At 37.3% G+C, this 7,462-nt stretch overlaps 1 pseudogene; it reads left to right on the forward strand.

The window, feature by feature from the left end:
* The first annotated feature begins 6,735 nt into the window (after positions 1–6,735).
* On the forward strand, positions 6,736–7,094 carry LOC131924594 (histone H2A.Z-like; annotated as a pseudogene).
* The last annotated feature ends 368 nt before the right edge of the window (positions 7,095–7,462 follow it).

A 7,462-nucleotide genomic window follows, 5' to 3' on the forward strand; every position in this document is an offset into this window, starting at 1 on the left:
CTGATAAGTATTTATTTGAGCTACTGTCTTTTTGTGTATGAATTGATGGGATATTGCAAAAGGAATACCTGTGTTAGTTCAGTCAGAAGAGTGAAACTATCTTTTTGTAAATTGAGGAGTGCAACTTTCCTATTGTCTTTTTTCACATGTACACCAGAACCATTTTATAGTACAACATTTCTTTTGGGGATCCAGGTAAGTTTTCTATGGGGAAACTGGCTTGTGATTTAGAAGACAGAGCAAAGACAAGTCACCAACTGAAGAAGACATGGCTGTAAGGTGTATGAACTCCATTAAAGGAATGAGTTTATTTTCAGATGGTGGCTTCACAGCCTATTCCCAGGTTACAGGTTCAATAGTATTGGAATCTCTTTAAGCTCACATTTTACATTACATTTGAAGCTACATCTTTTCTTCAATCTCTACTCGCTCCCATTCCCTGCCAGTACATCATGCTAAAATACAACTATTTTTGTAGTTTTCTGGAAGCAGCCTTCCAGATCCTGTCTGACCAAACTCTCACAGTTCTACAGCACAAAATGTCTCTCACAAAGCTTTGAATTCCCTGGAAATGGCGTTTAGTTCAGTTTTACTACTCAAGAATAGTAACAGCCAAGGTATACCATGATAGTAGAGTCTTAGTCAAAAGGAAAAAAAAATACCACTAGTAAAGGTCCTGACTTTATTTACAATTTCAATATATTTATATACAAATTCGAATCAACTTGATTTACACAAATATTATGTTAAAATATGCATTAATTATTGAAAGGGCTGATTTTTTTATGTACCCCTTTTATCTCTACTCCTGATGAAGTCATTTTCAGGCCTCGTCCCTTGGCAAATGTGCCACAAGAAGGTTCTCATACACTACTTTCTGCCTATAGGAATAATACTATCCACTAAGTAGTCCAGAATGCAACGTAAAATCTACTAATAGAAAGTAAATTAGAATTAGATTAAACAAAAATTCAGATAAATCTGAGGTATATAATCAACATATGTTATTGTCTTTATCAGTTGAAATGATTTATTCTGATTGTATTTACACATGGATTAGTATAATCATAAAGTGTGTGTGTGTGTGTGTGTGTGTGTGTGTATGTGTGTGTGTGTGTGTGTGTGTGTGTGTTTACTCTATTAGTATTTGTATACCTATGTATAGGAAAGGTGCTCACTCACTAACTACAGTAAAACTATAGTGGATAAATTGAAGCTGAAAGAATAGCTGTAAGTGGATACATTGTTAAAATTGTGCTATGCTTAGGGTTACATACTGCTCTCCAATGCCCATCTGTCTTCATAGTCAGTAAAACAGACATGCTCAGTGAACATTGTGGTTGCAATAGATACACCTTTCTCTGGTAAGTCTGTAATGATAGGATGCAACTTTGTCATCTTTCCAGGGGTGTAGCATCAGTTCTGCACTTATTCAGGGGAATGACTGTTCTGATGGCTTTTTTTTTTTTTATTTTGCAATACAATTAAGTTCTACATACAGGCACAGATTCCCTTGTTCTCCCCCCTCACGCCCCCCTCACCTTCCCCCCAGCCCGCCTCCCATTCCAATCTCCTCCAGGGCAAAGACTTCCCCACAGACTGAGATCAACCTGGTGGACTCAGTCCAGGTAGGTCCAGTCCCCTCCTCCCAGGCCGAGCCAAGCGACCCTGCATAGGCCCCAGGTTTCAAACAGCCGACTCATGCAATGAGCACAGGACCCAGTGCCAGTGCCTGGATGCCTCCCAAACAGATCAGGCCAATCAACTGTCTCACCCACTCAGAGGGCCTGATCCAGTTGGTGACCCCTCAGCCATTGGTTCATATTTCATGTGTTTCCGTTTGTTTGGCTATTTGTCTCTGTGCTTTATCCGACCTAGGTCTCAACAATTCTCTCTCATATAAACCCTCCTCATTCTCGCTAATTGGACTCCCAGAGATCCACCTGGGGCCTAGTCATGATCTCTGCATCCAGATCCCTCAGCAGTTGGATGAGGTTTCTAGCACGACAATTAGGGTGTTTGGCCATCCCATCACCAGAGTAGGTCAACAACAGAGAGGGAGAACAAGGAATAGGAGACCATGGTAAATGAAGACCACATGAGAATAGGAAGAAACAAAGTGCTAGAGAGGCCCACAGAAATCCACAAAGATACCCCCACAACAGACTGCTGGCAATGGTCGAGAGACAGTCCGAATTGACCTACTCTGGTGATGGGATGTTCTGATGGCTTTTGCTTTGAAAATCTTATTAGATTCATCCTTAGTAGACAAGTCTCAGAGTCACTTTTGTTTGTGGAATATGTACGTTTCAGCTGTGCATTCTTTAACTAAGTAAACAACCACAGAATGCATTTGGAACATCAACAAAATTACCATGGCTTATACCTAAGGCAAATATTTATTAATAAGTTAGACTCACAAGTTCCTTCCTGGAATGCCAAATCATAATACAGTTTGTATTTTGAATCATAATGAATTAATGTCTTTTCAGGTTGCAAATCCATTAATTCCTGAAAAGTCTTTGAATGTCCTCATTTCTGTGGACAATCATCAAATGGTGACTCCCTCTTATGGTGATCAGCTCCTCAGCCTGCAAAAAACAAAATTAATACCTTACAGGCTGTCTTGTCATTTAAAAGTCCAGTGAAATTTACTCAACTCCATATTAGAGCAAGGGACACGAGTCCTTGTGAATGCTACTACAACCCTGATGCTCGCGGGACATGCTGTCTTCCTATCTGATTTGTAGTCATGTGAATAACACCCAGGAGGACTTTCATCTAAGAGCCTAATACGTTCCATAGAGCCACATCGGATGGAAGTGTCTCTCTTCTCATCTTTGTCCTCTCATTCTGCAAAACAGCTGCCCACACTGCTTGGCTTCACCTGAGTATGCAGATGTTACCTTCACTGTGGATGGATACAGTGCAACTTCTCAGCAGATACCTTATGGGAAAGCAGACGTAGCGATGCATTCAGCTCTCATTCTTATCTTACACTAGGTCCATATTTTTCTCTTTATGTCCTCTTAATCTCTAAATAAACTAAAAGATCTGTTTCATCTCTGCTTTCTCACAACCAGCATTTCTAAGACAAATACAGATTGTTTTTGAAATGTTAATTTTACCCAGTTTTTAAACCCACAAAATTATACATGGTATGGGATGTTTTCATGCACACATCCATTACATAATACATACAGTTGACAGGTATCTGTATCCTTAAATATTTTGTCATTTCTCCTTGATGAAAACTTTTTTATTAATTAATAAATTAACTTTTCCCAGCTGATCACAGTCTCTCCTCCCTCTCTCCTCACCTCCCAATCCCTCCCTGAAAACTTCCCCTAAACCCATTCCCAGTCCCTTCCCTTCAGAAAAGTGCAGGAAAAATATTTAAAATCTTTCTTCAAACTTTCAAAATTTATAGTATCTTATGCATGCCACTTTGGTATAAGGTCATGCAGGGTTCATGATAAGTAATTCTACACATATGACAAGCTGAACTGAAATTTTACTATGAATGCATATGACAAAAGTTTCAATTCTGCTGTTAAGTAAAGCATATTACTGATAGAGAAATGGTTGATAAGTTGATCCCACCATTAAAAATAAACAGAAATAATTCAGTGAATAAATATGATATATTTGAATTACATGTGTATATACATATGGTATATAGAGAGACATGAAAAAAGTCAACATGAATAATTTATCTAACAAATCATAGTAGCAAAGATAAAACTAAAATATTCAAAGGTAGATATTCTTTTTTTTTCTTTTTTCTTTTTTTTTAAGACAAGCTTTCTCTATGTAGTTTTGGTGCCTGTCCTGGCTCTCACTCTATAGAACAGGCTGGCCTCGAACTCACAGAGATACACCTGGCTCTGCCTCCCAAGTGCTGGGATTAAAGGCATGTGCCACCACTGCCCAGCAAGGTTAGGTATCTTAATATGTATCATGAGAGGGTATTAGTAACTCTTGTGTCTCTAGGTCTGGGATAGTAGATGTGCATCATTGCACCTTTTAAAGAAAATTTAGTATTGGCTCATGTGTAGTGATATATTGTGTACCCTAATAAACTTACCTGGTGATCAGAGTACAGAGCCAGCCACTAAATTAGACGTAGAAGCCAGACAGTGGTGGCACATACCTTTAATCCCAGGAAGTGACGGCAGGCCTGAGAAAGGTATATAAGTTGTGAGGAAACAGAAACTAAAGTAGTTCAGCTGAGACCTTTTTGGGTAAGACTCAGAGAATTTCAGTTAGAGGATTTGTAGATTTGGTAAGGTAATAGTTGGTGGCTGTGGCTTACTCTGCTTCTCTGATCTTTCAGCTTTTACCCCAATATCTGGTGTAGTTGGAAGTTTTTCTGTGTCCTGCCTGGTCTGCAGCTGCACAGACACAAATACACACACAGTGGCTTATATTAATTATGAGCTATATGGCCATTAGCTCAGGCTTATTACTGACTAGGTCTTACACTTAAATTAACCCATAATTTTTATCTATGTTTAGGAATGTGGCTTGGTACCTTTTCTCAGTTCTGCCTTGTCATCTTGCTTCCTCTGTGTCTGGCTGGTGACTCCTGACTCAGCCTTCATCTTCCCAGAATTCTTCTTGTCTGCTTACTCCGCATATACTTCCTGCCTGGCTATGGGCCAATTGGCATTTTATTTATCAACCAATCAGGCAACACATATTTACAACATACAGACCAACATCCCTCAGCACTTCCCCTTTTCTGTCTAATAAAAAAGAAAGATTTTAACTTTAACATAGCAAAATTACATTTAATAGAACAGTTTTCAAGCAAGAATTACAATTACAATATCTAGTTTATTTGTATTTGGCAAAATTAAAGAAATTATTTTATGTAGCCTATGTTTGTGATTCTAAAGTTTCATATCTAATTTAGCTTTTATAATAACCAAAAAATTATAACTATCTAGTCTTTAACTTCATCAAAGACTCCAGAAGGATATAACATTACCTAACTAAACAGGAAATACATTGTAAGCAACTTCTAAAATTTTGGAAATGACAGAGACAGCTGCCTGCCTGGACAGTCATCCAAAGTTCCTCTGTAAAGTTGGGGCATCCATCTTCAGCCAATAGGCCTAGTCTCTCAGTCATTTTTTCCTGTGTCCTGTAGAATGTCTGGCAGTCTCCTCTTTGAAGCAGAAACCTGAAGGACCATCTTGACTTGCAAAGTTTAGTGGTCACCGTTTTATGGGTCCTGCATGTCCAGTTTATCCAATAATCTGGTACTTTTTTTTTTTAATTAAAAGACCATCTAAGATTCAAACAACACTCAGGTGATGCAAACTCCTATTCTTGGGCTTGCATAGCAAGCAGCGTACTAAGTAAATCTATGACTTTGAATTCTTCAATGATCAAATTGCTACAGATATTTATGAAATTATCTCTTACAAAGCAGTATTATATAGATTCGCTTAATCTAATTTTTGTTTGGTAAATTATTACATAGCACAAGTTTTATCATTTGAAATATTTTAAATATATAAATTCAGCCATGCCTGAAGATAAACATGCATATGACCAATATTGTAAAATGTATTATAGCAATATCCTTCATCTCAATATTTGGCTATTTTTAAATTAGGTACATGCTTAAATATTGATTCAATATACTTTCATCCAATATTTATTGCATAAACACTAAACTAAAACCATCTCCTTATGATGTTTTAAATCATAAATCAATATTATAATAATATAAAATCTGATATTAGAACCTTAAATATAACTTTTATTGAGAGGCCAGCACTATTGACTATATTCATTTACTCCTTTGTGACTAATGTACTATAATTCAATTTATGTCACACATATTTGATCATAGTTTGAGCATCCTAATAGCCTCATTCTCTTTTTAAAAGGAAATAGTGATCCATTTCTTCCTCTCCCAAAACATGCCTTTGTGCACAACTCTCTGGAAAAAATATTATTTTATATGTAGTCATATTCATGGCTGAGAGAAATAATGTAAATTGTAATAGTCCTTTCTTATCTAAACCAATCAGTTCATGAAAGTTGAGCTTCTCGTAAGCTCAAAGACTTCTGAGATCAAAAAGGAGATGAATAAAATGATTCTAAAGTATTTCTTAGTCATGCTTGAATGGGCAGATTAGTAGATTCACCAGTGACATTATAACAGCAGAAATTCTTGAATATTTTGATTTCAGATAGAGAAGGACAGGGTAGATAAAAGGATAGTTGAGGAAGAGGGATGATAGACGTGCATACAGACAGATTTACGACTCATTTTATATGAACACTTTTATGTTAATGAATACTCTTATCTATAACAAACATTAGAACATACACAATTAGACATAAAAAAGCCCCCCCCCCAAAAAAAAGAAAGAAAAGAAAGAAAGAAAATAAGGCGTCTATTCTTGGCACACCTATCTTAAAATTCAAAATTTACAATTTGAAATCACGTTAAATGAATTTTGTACCAGTAGCAGTCCTAGACTGAAAACTCACTTTAGAAAATAAATGTCATGATTCTGGTCCAGTAATTCATTGACAACTAATGCTCCTTAGAATTAAAAAAAAAAAAAAAAAAAAAAAAAAAAAAAAAAAAAAAAAAAAAAAAAAAAGGTAGTTTGAAGCATGATAACACAGAGGAATGGTTGCTGGGATCTTGTTGTGCGCCTGCCTGGCCTGGTCTCCTCCCTGTTTGTCTGCTCTTCAGCATGGTCCCAGATGACTGGCGGGAAGGCTGGGAAGGACTCCGGAAAGGCCAAGACAAAGGCGGTTTCTTGTGGGCCTTTTTCATCAACACCTGAAATCTAGGACAACCATCCCTAGATGTGTGGGCCCGACGGCCGCTGTGTACAGAGCAGCCCTCCTGGAGCACCTCACCACAGAGGTATTATGAGAGTTGGCAGGAAATGCATCGGAAGATCTAAAGGTAAAGTGTATTACCCCTTGTCGCTTGCAACGTGCTATTAGTGGAGATGAAGAATCGGACTCTGATCAAGGCTACAATTGCTGATGGTGGTGTCATCCCACACATCCACAAGTCCCCGGTTGGGAAGAAAGGACAACAGAAGACTGGCTAAGGTTGCCTGATTCCTGATTATCTCAGGACTCTATATTCTTAACAGCTGTCAAGTGTCGGTGATTCCACTGGACTGTATCTCTGTGAAAAACACAGTTTTGCCTTTTTCTAATTCTATTTCAGCAAGTTGGAGGCTTAGTTAGCTTTCCACCCAACCAAGTTTCTGCATTCGGGTCTGCTATCAATTCTGAAACAGTGGGTTTTTTTTATTGAGTTGACTATTTTTAAAGAACTGCTTGGATTTTAATTGTGATACAGAAGTTATAGTAACAAACATTTGGTTTTGTACAGACATTATTTCCACTCTGGTGGAAAAGCTCAATAAAGGTCAGATCCCAAACTAAAAATAAATAAATAAATAAATAAATA

This window comes from Peromyscus eremicus, chromosome 14 (genome assembly GCF_949786415.1).
Source record: "Peromyscus eremicus chromosome 14, PerEre_H2_v1, whole genome shotgun sequence".
In the NCBI taxonomy this organism is placed as follows: domain Eukaryota; kingdom Metazoa; phylum Chordata; class Mammalia; order Rodentia; family Cricetidae; genus Peromyscus; species Peromyscus eremicus.